This window comes from Serinus canaria, chromosome 20 (genome assembly GCF_022539315.1).
Source record: "Serinus canaria isolate serCan28SL12 chromosome 20, serCan2020, whole genome shotgun sequence".
NCBI lineage: Eukaryota > Metazoa > Chordata > Aves > Passeriformes > Fringillidae > Serinus > Serinus canaria.
The window spans coordinates 755,991-767,267 of NC_066333.1; positions in this window are offsets into that span (position 1 = coordinate 755,991).

Here is an 11,277-nt window from a genome sequence, read left to right on the forward strand (position 1 = left end):
TAGCCAGAAAAGCAGCAGTGCTCCTGGATATACTCTTTCTGCTGCAGCTCTGCTCTCATTGCTTTAATTTGGACAAGACCAGAAGAAAGGTTTATTGGAATAACATTCACAGGAATTTTATTTCCTGGGAATAATGCCTGCCTGGGAAGGCAACAGCAGAGCTGCCTAGGAAGGTGTTGCAGGGACATGGGGTTGTTAATGCAGAGACAGGAGCTGGGTGAAGTATATGGGGGGATTTTTCCCATTGGATCCGTGGTTTGATCCCCCTCATTTTGGGTCAGGCCATAACAGCCTCCTGGGTGTCCTTACTTGGGGAAGTTTCCCTAGGGTTAAACCCCACCCTCGGCACACAGGCACAATCCCACAGTAGCGCTGCAGCTGCTGCCCCGGTTGTGGTGCAGGAGAGGAATGATGTGAGGGGAATTATTCACGGTGCTGCCTGCCTTCATCTCAGCTGGCTCTGATCACCAGCCATGCACATGTTTTGCTGGATGCAGGTCGTGATGCCCTCATCCAGGCAGAATCCAGGCCTGTAACTTTGAGAAGTGGATGGCACACAGCGGAAGCTCTGCCCCTGTTCCTTTGCCTGCCCGGGTCATGGGCAGGTGGGCATGGTGACCCATGCCTGCTGGAGCACTCTCAGCTCTGAGTCCCACAAAGTGTTGCTTCTCCTCTGTCTCCAGTGCCCCTCCTGCAGTGGTGACCCTGCTCCCAGGAGGGGAAGCGAGAAGCCTCGCAGGGGCCATGAGCCTGGGGGTTACCAACAGCAGGACTTCCCCATCCTCTTCCTCCTCCATGTTACAGGTTCTCCTCACCCACCAGCCAGCACCCTGCCCTGCACCCCCGTGGGACAATTCCCTGTGCTGGCCTTGCCTTCCAGACCCTTCCTGGTCTCAACTCTAATGATGGGGTGTCACGGTCCCATGGAGGAGAGGTGAAGACAGGAATGCCTGGCGCTGTTTGTCAGAGCTTATCTGACAAACCCTGCCACGACATTGTTTTTATGAAAGAAGTTATTCAGAAAGTCTGGGGCATCAGGGGAGATCTGGGCACAGGCCCTGGAGGCTGTTTGTGTTTCTGGTGCTGCCAAACCGGCTCCCTCGGCAGCTGAAACTGGGTGGCTGCAGCTGGAGGTCAGGAAGGGCTGGTGTGAGTTCAGAGCAGAAGTGCTGGGGAAGCACCTTGGCTCTGAGGGCAGCGCCGTGGGGAGCAGCAGCAATTCTTGTGCTCTTTGCTCTGAGCTGGCTGCATCAGACCTGCCTGGCAAAGCATGCATTTACCTAAAAAATCCACAAGTAAAGTGCATCTCCAAGCATCAGGGGAGGAAGGCAGCCTTGTGCTTTGTTCCCAAAAGAGACCCCACTGCTGCAGGTGAGGCTGTTCCTTGGATCTGCTTCCAACACTGGCAGAGGAGGATTCTAGGCTGCCAGGAGTCACTTGGCTTGCAGGCAATGAGCCATGAGAACTTCAAAGGATCTTGGACCTTTTTCATGGAAACTTTCCTATCTCATTTAAAAAAGATAGCAAGACTTGTCCCTGTAAGACACATTTTATGAGTTTCTTTCCACCTTTGTTGGTCCTTACACTCAGGGGAGGGTTTTTTAAATCCCAGGAGCTGATGACCAAAAATCACCAAATCCCAGAAACATGCAGAGCTGATAAATCCATTTTGGTGCCCACCCAGAGCTCTGGAGATCTCCTGGGAGAGCAGTCCTCCAGTGCCTTGCGATAGCATGAGTGAAATTCCCTTCCTTCCATCCTGCTGCCCACTGGTGCTGCCCTCTCCTCCCACAGACCATGCCTGTTGTCCTCGGAACGTGTGTCAGGATGGTACAGTCACTCCCACATCTCGGTAGGCAGGAGATGGGGAAGAGGTGGATCTATCAGGTCAAGGGGTCTGGCAGGCTGCAGGTGGAAAAATTCCCCCTGGACCTGTCTTTAGTGCCCCAAACTGGGCAAGGAGAGACCCACTGGGGACATTCCCTCTGCATGGTGCCAGAGGCAGCAATGTTGCACAGGCTGATGGATGCTGGTGGGCTCAGGGCTTCATGGACCCGCCCTTCCTGAAAGCTTCTGCAGCATGTCACCATTCCACATTGGGCAGGGCAGAAGGAAGGGCTAGGCTGTAAAGTGCCAGAAAACTGGAAGTTTTCCCAATGTGCTGTAAATGGAGCTGAATGACCTGACTGGGATGAAAGGAGTCTTTGCCTGCACCTTCCTCTCTGGCTTAAACTGACAGCAAAGTCACTTGGGAGGTTTGAGTGATTTGAGAGGTCTGGTGGCTGTGGCATTCTAGTTGGTCTCACTCCCAGCAGGATCACCTGTACCTCTGCCCTCCAAGAGCCGATGCAGACTTTCTATGGAAGTCCCATGTGCCTGGGGTTGTAAAGAGCTGGGCTTGCTGCCTCCTCCTCACCCTAGGAGCACCCCCAGGGCTGGGAATCTTGGGCACTCACTTTGGGTGCCCTGAGAGCCAAGGCAGAGCAAGGTGGGGCTGTAACCAACCAAGATATGGCATGAACCTGCTCTGAGCATGTCAGCTGGGACTGTGGACCTTTAAAATCCTGCCTGCAAGTGACACTGAGCCCTGTGCTGGGCTGGCCCGGCTGCAGCCGGGGCTGAAACGCTTTTGTCTATATTTAGTGCATTTTTCAGATAACCTTCATTCTATTTTTGGGCTATGTGCTGACTTAGGGCCCCTTTCTCCTCTTGTGCTCAACTGTATCACAGGTCAAAGCCTCTCCATTTTTGGGATCCTCAGGTACTCAAGTATTTGGAAGAGGGCTAAGGAGAAGTCAGGCAAATAAGATTTTGGCTTTTTCCTTAATATTCAAAAAAAGGTGAGAAATTTGTTTTTAAGGCATTTTGGTGGAGCAGCTAAGCCTGGAAACCATGAAAGGTTTTTGCTAACTCTCTTTCAGAGAGAAGGAGACTTTCAGAGAAGCAGAAGCCTGGGTTTCATGTGGGAGAGAAAAGGAGAAGGTACAGGGGCATCTCCTGCCTGGGGTGATTTTGTGGTTCTTGAGGGTTTCATCTCCATGTGCAACATGGAGAGAGCAGAGGGATCCGAGGGCAATTTCAGTGAAGGGTCCTTATAAGGCAGTGGTGGCTGGGCTTGGTGACTGCCACCCTCCTGGTGGGAGAGCTTGGCTGGCAGGACCAGAGTGCCTGCCAAGACCCAATAGGAATGCCTGAGAGCAGGAACTTTCAAGGCAGCCTGTGTATTGCTCTTTTTAAGGTCAGCTCCTTGGAAAGCACCATGGCTGGGGAGGCCACCATCCAAAGAGCAAAGTGATAGGCACACGTGTCCCCAGCATCCCCTTGCCAGGGTGACAGGTCTCACTGCTATGATGGGGCAGAGCAGTGTTGTGACACAAGGGCCAGAGGTGCTTCACCTGCCTAGGGAGGTGCTGAGTAGCAGAGCCACCATAGCCTGGAGTGAAGCTGGGCACAGCCAGCGCAGTGCTCCTGCCAGTCACACCCGAGCAGTGCTACCACCAAGCCTGCTGCAGGCAGGGCAAGCATTGCAGAGCTGTGTCTGCCACCACACTCACACTGGGCCTGCACCCAGCACCCAGATGATGTAACCCAGAGGCATGGGGCTGCCCAGGATTGTGGATATTGTAAAACTTCTCTGTGTATCAGGGATGATGCCTGAAAAGCAAAGAAAAAAATTTCCCCCAGTTCTCTCCTTAAATTTGGAGTCCCGTCTCCCATGTCACTGCGATCCTAATTCCTCTGCTGGCTCCAGGGGAGGGTGACATGGTCCTTCAGCAAGGTGCCAAGGTATACACAGCGGGACTCTGCCTCTCATGGTGTCTGGGGGAGGATGTTTAAAATGCCACAGAGTCCTTGAGAGCTCTCAGTCCTGTCGCCCAGCTCTGCAGTGTTTACCTCCACCCCAGCCTGGCACGGTCAGGCCGGATACACCCAGCCGAGGTCAGCCCAGGGCTCATGGAGGGGCAAAGCTGCTGTCTCCCATCTGCCCTGGGGGTCACCTCAGCCTCAGCCTGCAGGACCTGACCAGCATGGCAGAGCTTGGCCCACCAGCACCCCACCACGACAGGATGCCTCTCCCTGCCTCTGTGCTGGGCTGCTGGAGGGTGCCCTGCCAGCACAAGCAGGTGCTTGGCAGCACCCAGAGCAAACATGACCATTAATGCTGCCCATCCATAGCTGCCAGCACGTGGAGGTGGCTCGTGCTTGGGTTTTCAGGAGCTGGCTGCCCACGAGGCACAGCTCTGTACGGGGGGGCTCACCCCTGGTCATGCACAAGGCAGCACGGCTGCGAGGTGGTCTGGTTTTGTGCCTGTGGGAGAGGGGCAGCAGGAGGAGAACCAGAACCAGGATGACACCAGGACTCTGCTGACCTGATTCATCTAAGACCTGCAGGCACTGCAGCCGGTCGTCCACCAGTTCATCTCCTGGCAGGCACCAGATGTGCAGGGGTGGGCTGAAAATTTTCTCCACAATGGCCCTAATGTGGCTGTGCACTGCAGTGCTGCCTCCCTAGGCCTGTGCCTGTGGCTCAGTCTGAGGTAATAACTACAAACCCCAAACATCCCCAGGTGTGTAGAAAAGTGAGCCTGGCCATTTGCAGCTGAATTCCAGCCCCCCTCTCCAGATCCCCACCCCATGCCTGGCTGGCTGTAGCAGTGGTTCCACACCTTACACTGCTCTGGTGTGGAAGATGCTCTCCTTCTCCAGCCAGGGCCATGGCTGTCACATATCCAGACGTGCATTGGCATTGCCCCCGAGCAGAGTTGCTGGCCTGACTGGAAATATCCCCAAGCTAATTTTAATCTGGGTGGTGGTGTATTTTTCAGGTCGTTGGGGTGGGTGGTGGGCAGGGCTTGGAGGGGTGTTCTGGGGATGTGCCACGTGCAGGGATGTGCACACACCGGTGTCTGCAGACACTGGGACTGGGGGGAGGCACCCTGGCCATGGTCACAGGGGATCTGTTCCCTTCATTTCAGCACAAAACCACACTGCGGATTAAGAGGAGACTTTAGTGTTCCCTTCCTCCCTTCAATATAGCGAAACCTACATAGGACAGGACATTTATAACTGCCCTTCCTTATCGGGAACTCTCTTGGGTTTCACTCTGGGGTGACACCTTGGAGCAAACTCCAGGGCTGCTGGAGGCAGCTGAGAGGAGGTTGCAGAGTCCTCCTGCACAGCCCCAGGCTCCCTGCAGGCTGGAGCCAGCACTGGGCGAGATGGGAGCACAAGGGTGGTGCCAGGCATCTGGAGCACCTTCCTCATGGCCCTCATAGACATCCCATCTCTGTGTGAGGCACGGGAGGTTTCTTGGTGTGGCACCACACCACTGCTGTGCCCTCTGTGCCATGAGACTCCAAATACTCTGCCTGGTCCTTACCACACCCACGGAAGCTCAACAAGGAAGAAGATCCCTCCTTTGGAGAGATGCCATATGGAAACTGGTGGACTTGCTCCAGGCACTCCATCAACTCCTGAGTTCCCTCATCTCCTTTTTTCACATCTGGCTTTACAATCTTATTCTGTGAAGCATATAAAGTGATTCTCAAAGGGTACTGAAAGCAAGGGTCTCTCCAAGGAGAGACTGAGCCAAAGAACCAAATGAGCAGGGACATCCCAGTGGAACAGGAATCCTCCCAGCATCAAGGACCAGGGAAGCACATAGAGAAAGCTGCAGGCAGGTAGACCCTGTCCCCAGGGAGACCCAGGCAAGGCTGAGGCTCAAGGCTGTAGGAGCAGTGAGGTCCCTGCTCAAGCAGGGCAGCTGCAGAGTGCAGGTTCCCTCCCAGCTGCCTCTAACCTTGGGACAGGAAGCTCAGGCACTGTGGTGGGAGCTACCTCTGTCCTGGGTGGCATGTCATAGTCTGGAGAGAAGAGTCAAGGTGACTCAGCACAAGGACAACCATCAGCCCAGCGGGAACAGATCCTCCAAGGCTGAAGATACCACTAAGTGGTGGATGAGCTCTGTCTTTGTCCTGGGGATCCTACTCCAGCATGGACAACTTAGATTGTTGAAAATTCACCCATTAGGAAAGGGAAAGCAGAACTGGTGCTGGGTGACCTGGCTAGGGCAGCTGAGCACAGCATAGCCCTCCCAAGGCTGCTCCTGCCAGCTCTGGAGAGCCCTGCCCCTCCACATCGGGACTAAACTAAACTGCAGGACAGAGAATTCCTCAGCAGGGAGTGATGGGTTCATTTTTCCCCACTCTACTCAGACCTTCTCAGATAAGGATGCTGCTGGTGAGGCCGTGCAGTTTGGGTTGGAGCACAGGCAGCCACAGGAAAGCCTGGTGGAGCAGCCTTGTCTCCACACCAGAACCGGGCTGTGTCACCATGTCACCAGGTCACCATGTCACCATGGTGGTGTCCAGCAGCAGTGCCCCCTGCAGGCACCAGCTGCTGGGGAAGGTGTGGTGTGACCCTGGATCATGAGGTACAAGGACCAAAGAAAGAGAAGGAGCATGTCTGGATGGCACCAGCAAGTGCAGGAAAACTGGTCCATCTGACACACAACACCTTGACCAATCTCCAGCAAGCCTTAGCTGAACAATCAAGGCTGGGCAGCTACAGAAGAATGATTTCTACCCTGTAATTTTCCTATCCCTTGAAATTGAAGACCCAAGTTTCATTTTATTTCATTATGATTTTCCTGGCTTGAATTTGAGTGTAGGAAGTTCCTGCCTCTGTCCTAGGGAGGGATTTAAAATAAAATTGGTACAAATATATGGGACTATGAACACATGAAGATGAGGATTAAGTCCTCCGTGGTCAGCACTGTCTTGCGCCTCAGCCCAGACAGGCTCATAGTTCAGGGTGTGTACTCCTGGGGCTCAAACAAATCCACACTGAACTGTGGCAGGCAGCCTGACCAGGTGATTGAGTGATTGCTTTTTTATTCAGCTTCAGCCCAACCTTTTCTTCTACTCTTGCCATGGAGGGCTGAGCCTCCCCAGCCTGGGTGAATCCCAGGGCTCAGCACTGCTATGCAGCAGGACCAACTGCCAAAACCTCATCTTGCATGAGACAAGATGAGCAGTCAAAAGAGCCAGAAATGCTGTTGCGTGGAAGGTGGCATCTTCCAGGGTTCATCCAGCCCGGACACACACAGGGCCCAGCAGCACCATGGCATGACCCCCTGGGCTGCAGCACCTTTGGTGACGAAGGCATGGCCAGGCTTGCACTTCTACTAGCCTGGGGTTGGTTTAAGCCGGATTTAACCTTGACCTTAAAGAGGCCCTGAAGGCTGATTTATATGTTTATATTACTTTTGGGACACACAGACTTGAGGGCAACTTGGGAATGCACTTGAATAAAGAACCAGTGACTGGGCAGAGCACTGGGCACCTCATGACACCTGTCAGGATGGGGACACTTCTATCCAGGAGTGGGCAGAAGAGCCAGAGATGTGTGATCCAAACTGGAAAATACAACTGTCCTGATTTATAGAAGCTACAAAGCCATGCTGTCACTGAAGCCCCTCAGGAGCATCAGTCTTGGGGGACTCTTGAATGCCAAGGCTCCCAAGGGCTCCTGGGTCCTTGTCCAGCCTGCTTGGAGTCTGAAGGGCTACAAGAAGAGCAAGCCTTGAGGCTAGATCCGTTCCTTGCCTCCAGACCATTGTGTGCCCTCTGGGCACACTCGATGGAACTCACACTTCCCTGTGTGGAGAACAACTTCCCCATGGAGAACACTCTCCCCATGGAGAGCACACTACCCTCTGGAGCACATCCCTCCCGTATGAAGAGCATTCCACCCCTGTGGAATACACATCACCCCTGTGGAGAGCACCCCACCACGATGGAGTACATCCCCCCACTGTGGCTTATGTCATGAGCTCCTTTGGGGTGAGGCTGGGGGACCCTGGCGGTAGCAGCCGCTGCTGGGATCCAGGGCTCCGGGAATGACGAGCCGCGGGGGATTGCGAAGGGCAGGGAGCAGGAAGGATCGGCAGTGGAGGGCGAGGGGCAGTAGGGCGGGCAGGCTCCCGCTCTTGGCACGGTGTGGAAGGTTGAAGCCGGGTATCAGTCACTTCTGAGGAGACCCATCAGGAGCCACCGTGACCGGTGGCTGTCAGTGGGGCAGCAGCTGCGTTCTCCACTCCCTCCTCTGCAGTGCGGGCAGAGTGCGGAGCTTTGCGGGCTCTCTCTGGCTGTGGCAGCTGCCTGCTCCCACCGCCGGGCTCTGGCAGTGCCAGGGGCTGGCAGGGCGCTGCCGTGCCCAGTTCCTCGCCATCCTCTCGCCTTACAGGCACTGACCCCGGGTGCCGCGCCCCGACCGGCAAGGTTACTCCGTGCTGAGACACACACCCCAAAATCGCCTTGGGTCAAATTACTGGGCTCATCTCACCACCTGCTATTTCCTTCTGTCCCCAAGCCAAGCGAGGAGCTTGTGAAAAACAAGGTGTCAGTGCAGGGTGCCCTGAGTCAGAGCGCCGCCGGGCCGGGATCACGGGGCTACTCGTGGAGGGGGCTCAGAGCGTCCCCAGGCAGGAGGGACAGCCCGCCCCGGCCGGGCGCTGCTGCCAAAGGCGTCCGAGCTCTCTTCTGATCACTCCCGCTGGGCAGCCTTCCCGACCGGACACTGCTGCCTGGCCCAAAGCCGGTTTGCAGCCCTGTTTTTCAAAGTTGTTTTGGTGTCTCCTGGCAGAAAGCTGCTGGTGACCCAAATTCTAAATATAGAAGCAAGTCTATCTTTTATGTGACAAATGCAAAACCTCTGTCCCACGTTCATCTTTGGGAAATGGGTCTTTTTGTCAGAGAAGTGCAAATGTAACACCCAGATTTCTTTCCAGTGAGGTCACCTCCTGGCTGTGGTCATTCCCAGAGGGCATTCACCATATTTTTTCTAGGTAAACTCCTCCATGCTGCTTCACTGCTGGAAAGCCACACTCAGAGCCTCAGGCAAATCCCAGGCTCTTCATGGACCATCCCTATCTCAGGTGCTGGACAGTTTCTCTGGGATGGAAGTCCACGTAAGGCCAGCCTGCTGCCCTCTCCTCTGGCAGAGCAGCTGGGGACCCAAGCCCCGTCTCTTTCCTCCACCCTCGTGTGCTATGTAGGCTGTGGGTAGATACCCACAAGGAGGTTTTATGGGGCTGGAGGATGCTGGTTACCCCACAGATATGATCATCAGCTCTGCACCTCGCTCAGGTTACTGTCTCTCATCCAGGCCATGAAGCACAGAGCAGCTCCTCCCCACTGCAGAACGCATCTCTGTCCCACAGGTGTCCCAGGAAGGAACTGTCCCCAGCCTTGCAACAACCATAGCTTCCCTGAATGCTTCACAGCTCTTCTCCAGTGGGCGGGGGAGGGGGGGCTGGGCAGAGCTCTCTGTGCCCACTGGGGCCTGGAAGCCCATGCAAAGCCCTGTGCTGGAGGCACTGGGGTGCTGGGAGCACTGGGGTCCTGGCTACCAGGCAGCAAGTAACCAAAGTTGGTAACAGCCCCCATTTACCACTCACCTGAGCCACAGCACATTCACACTGCCCTGCCCCAGCAGGGGCTGAATGGAGCCCTTCAGCTGGGCATGTGTCTGGCCAGACACAGCAGTGTCTCCCTGCCAGCATCCCTTTGGGAAGAGGGAGGAGACACTGCTGTGGAGTCCTGTGGACCTGGGATGGAGACCACCTTAGTCAGACAGGTCTCAGGCATCTATGGAAGGGGCAAGGCAGTGGGGGAGAAGCCACACTGAGCCTGTGCCTCATGGACCTTTCTCTGGCCACCAAAACCCAGCAAGACACTGAGGTTCCTCAGGAACTGGTGATCTTTCCCAGTTTAAGTAAGGAGCACACCTCTTGTCCCCAGTGCCACCACTCAAGGGACCAGAGGGGCTCCCAAGGAGATTGGTGAGGATTTTTAATGATGTGAAAGAGTGCATGTTGCATTTTCTTGATGTACAACACAGACAAACAACTTCAGGCAGGAGCTTCCAGGCAAATCTATCCCAAGGGACAAGCAGCATGGGAACTGCCCCCGAGGAGCTGAGGTGTGGCACATACAGACACCAGGGGTGTGTGGGTGGTTGGTGACACCTCCCAGTCCATTTCACTGGGGCTGGGTGGGTGTCTGGACAATTCCCTGAGTACCTCGAGGACTCTCAGTGGGATGGGGGTGGGACAGGGTGGCTTGGGGAAGGAGAATGAACAGCTTCTGCTCATTCATAAAGACCCTGAGATTAGCTCAGTTGGTCAGAGCATGGTGCCAATAACACCAAGGTGAGGCCTTGACCCTGTATGGGCCATTCACTTCAGAGTTGGACTCGATGATCCTTTTGGGTCCCTTCCAGCTCAGTAAATTCTGTGATTCATTTCCCTGTTTTCTGCTGTTTGGCACAGAGTCTGTGTTGAAGGATTGTCTCTGTACACTGCACATGTACTTCATTAAACTGCTCTTCCCAGCCCCAGCTAACGAGCACCCAGCTCACAGTGTGGCAGCAAGCCCTGTGGAACACTCAGACTGGGGCCTTCAGGCACCTGGGAGCTGCAAGGGCTGAGCCAGCTGCTGACCCATAGCCCCAGGACATGGCTGGAAAATGCTTTTTCAGGTGCTCAGTAGTTACCTGGTGACTTCAGCATCACCAGGAGGAATGGCTGGGCCAGAGCTGCAGAAAACTCATGGCAGGGATGCCAGGAGCAGCACTTGCTTGGGATGCAACAAGGTCACCTGATCTCTTATTGCTTTAGAAGTTTTGGTAGCTGGACAAAACTTCTTTTTTTTTAATAAAGGACAGGTAAATGGGGCTTTGAGCTATGTGATCCTTAAGGGCCCTTGCAACTCAAACCATTCTATAATGAGCACCCTGCCTGCTTTGCATGCCATTTGCTGGGTGAAATGAAGCAAGTGCATAACACACTGGCCCTGCACCTTGCCAGAGGCTCTCAGTGCTGCTCCCAAAACCTCCTGGATGAAGCAGAAGCCAGTGTGATCACCTTCCTATTTTCAGCAGTCACCCAAGTTCACAGAGTGCCTCCAGTTATACTCCCGAGCAGCAGAGCCCGAGGCAGCTGCTGGGGTGGGCTCGTGCTGTGACACACGAGGCCCCACTTAACTCCCCATTACCTGTAGGCAGGTGAGATGCAGTCAGCTGCTTGCTCATCCTCTCCAGCCACAGCCACCTCAGGCCTTGCAGCTCAGCTCAGCGTGACTTTCCCAGCGACCTGAGGGCCAGGGCATGCAGGAGTCAAAGCCAGGTCATGCCCTGTGTCCCCCATCCTAGCTCAGGATGGCACAGGGAAGGCACTCTGGTTTCCTGTCCCTTACTTGGTGTCAGCAGACACTG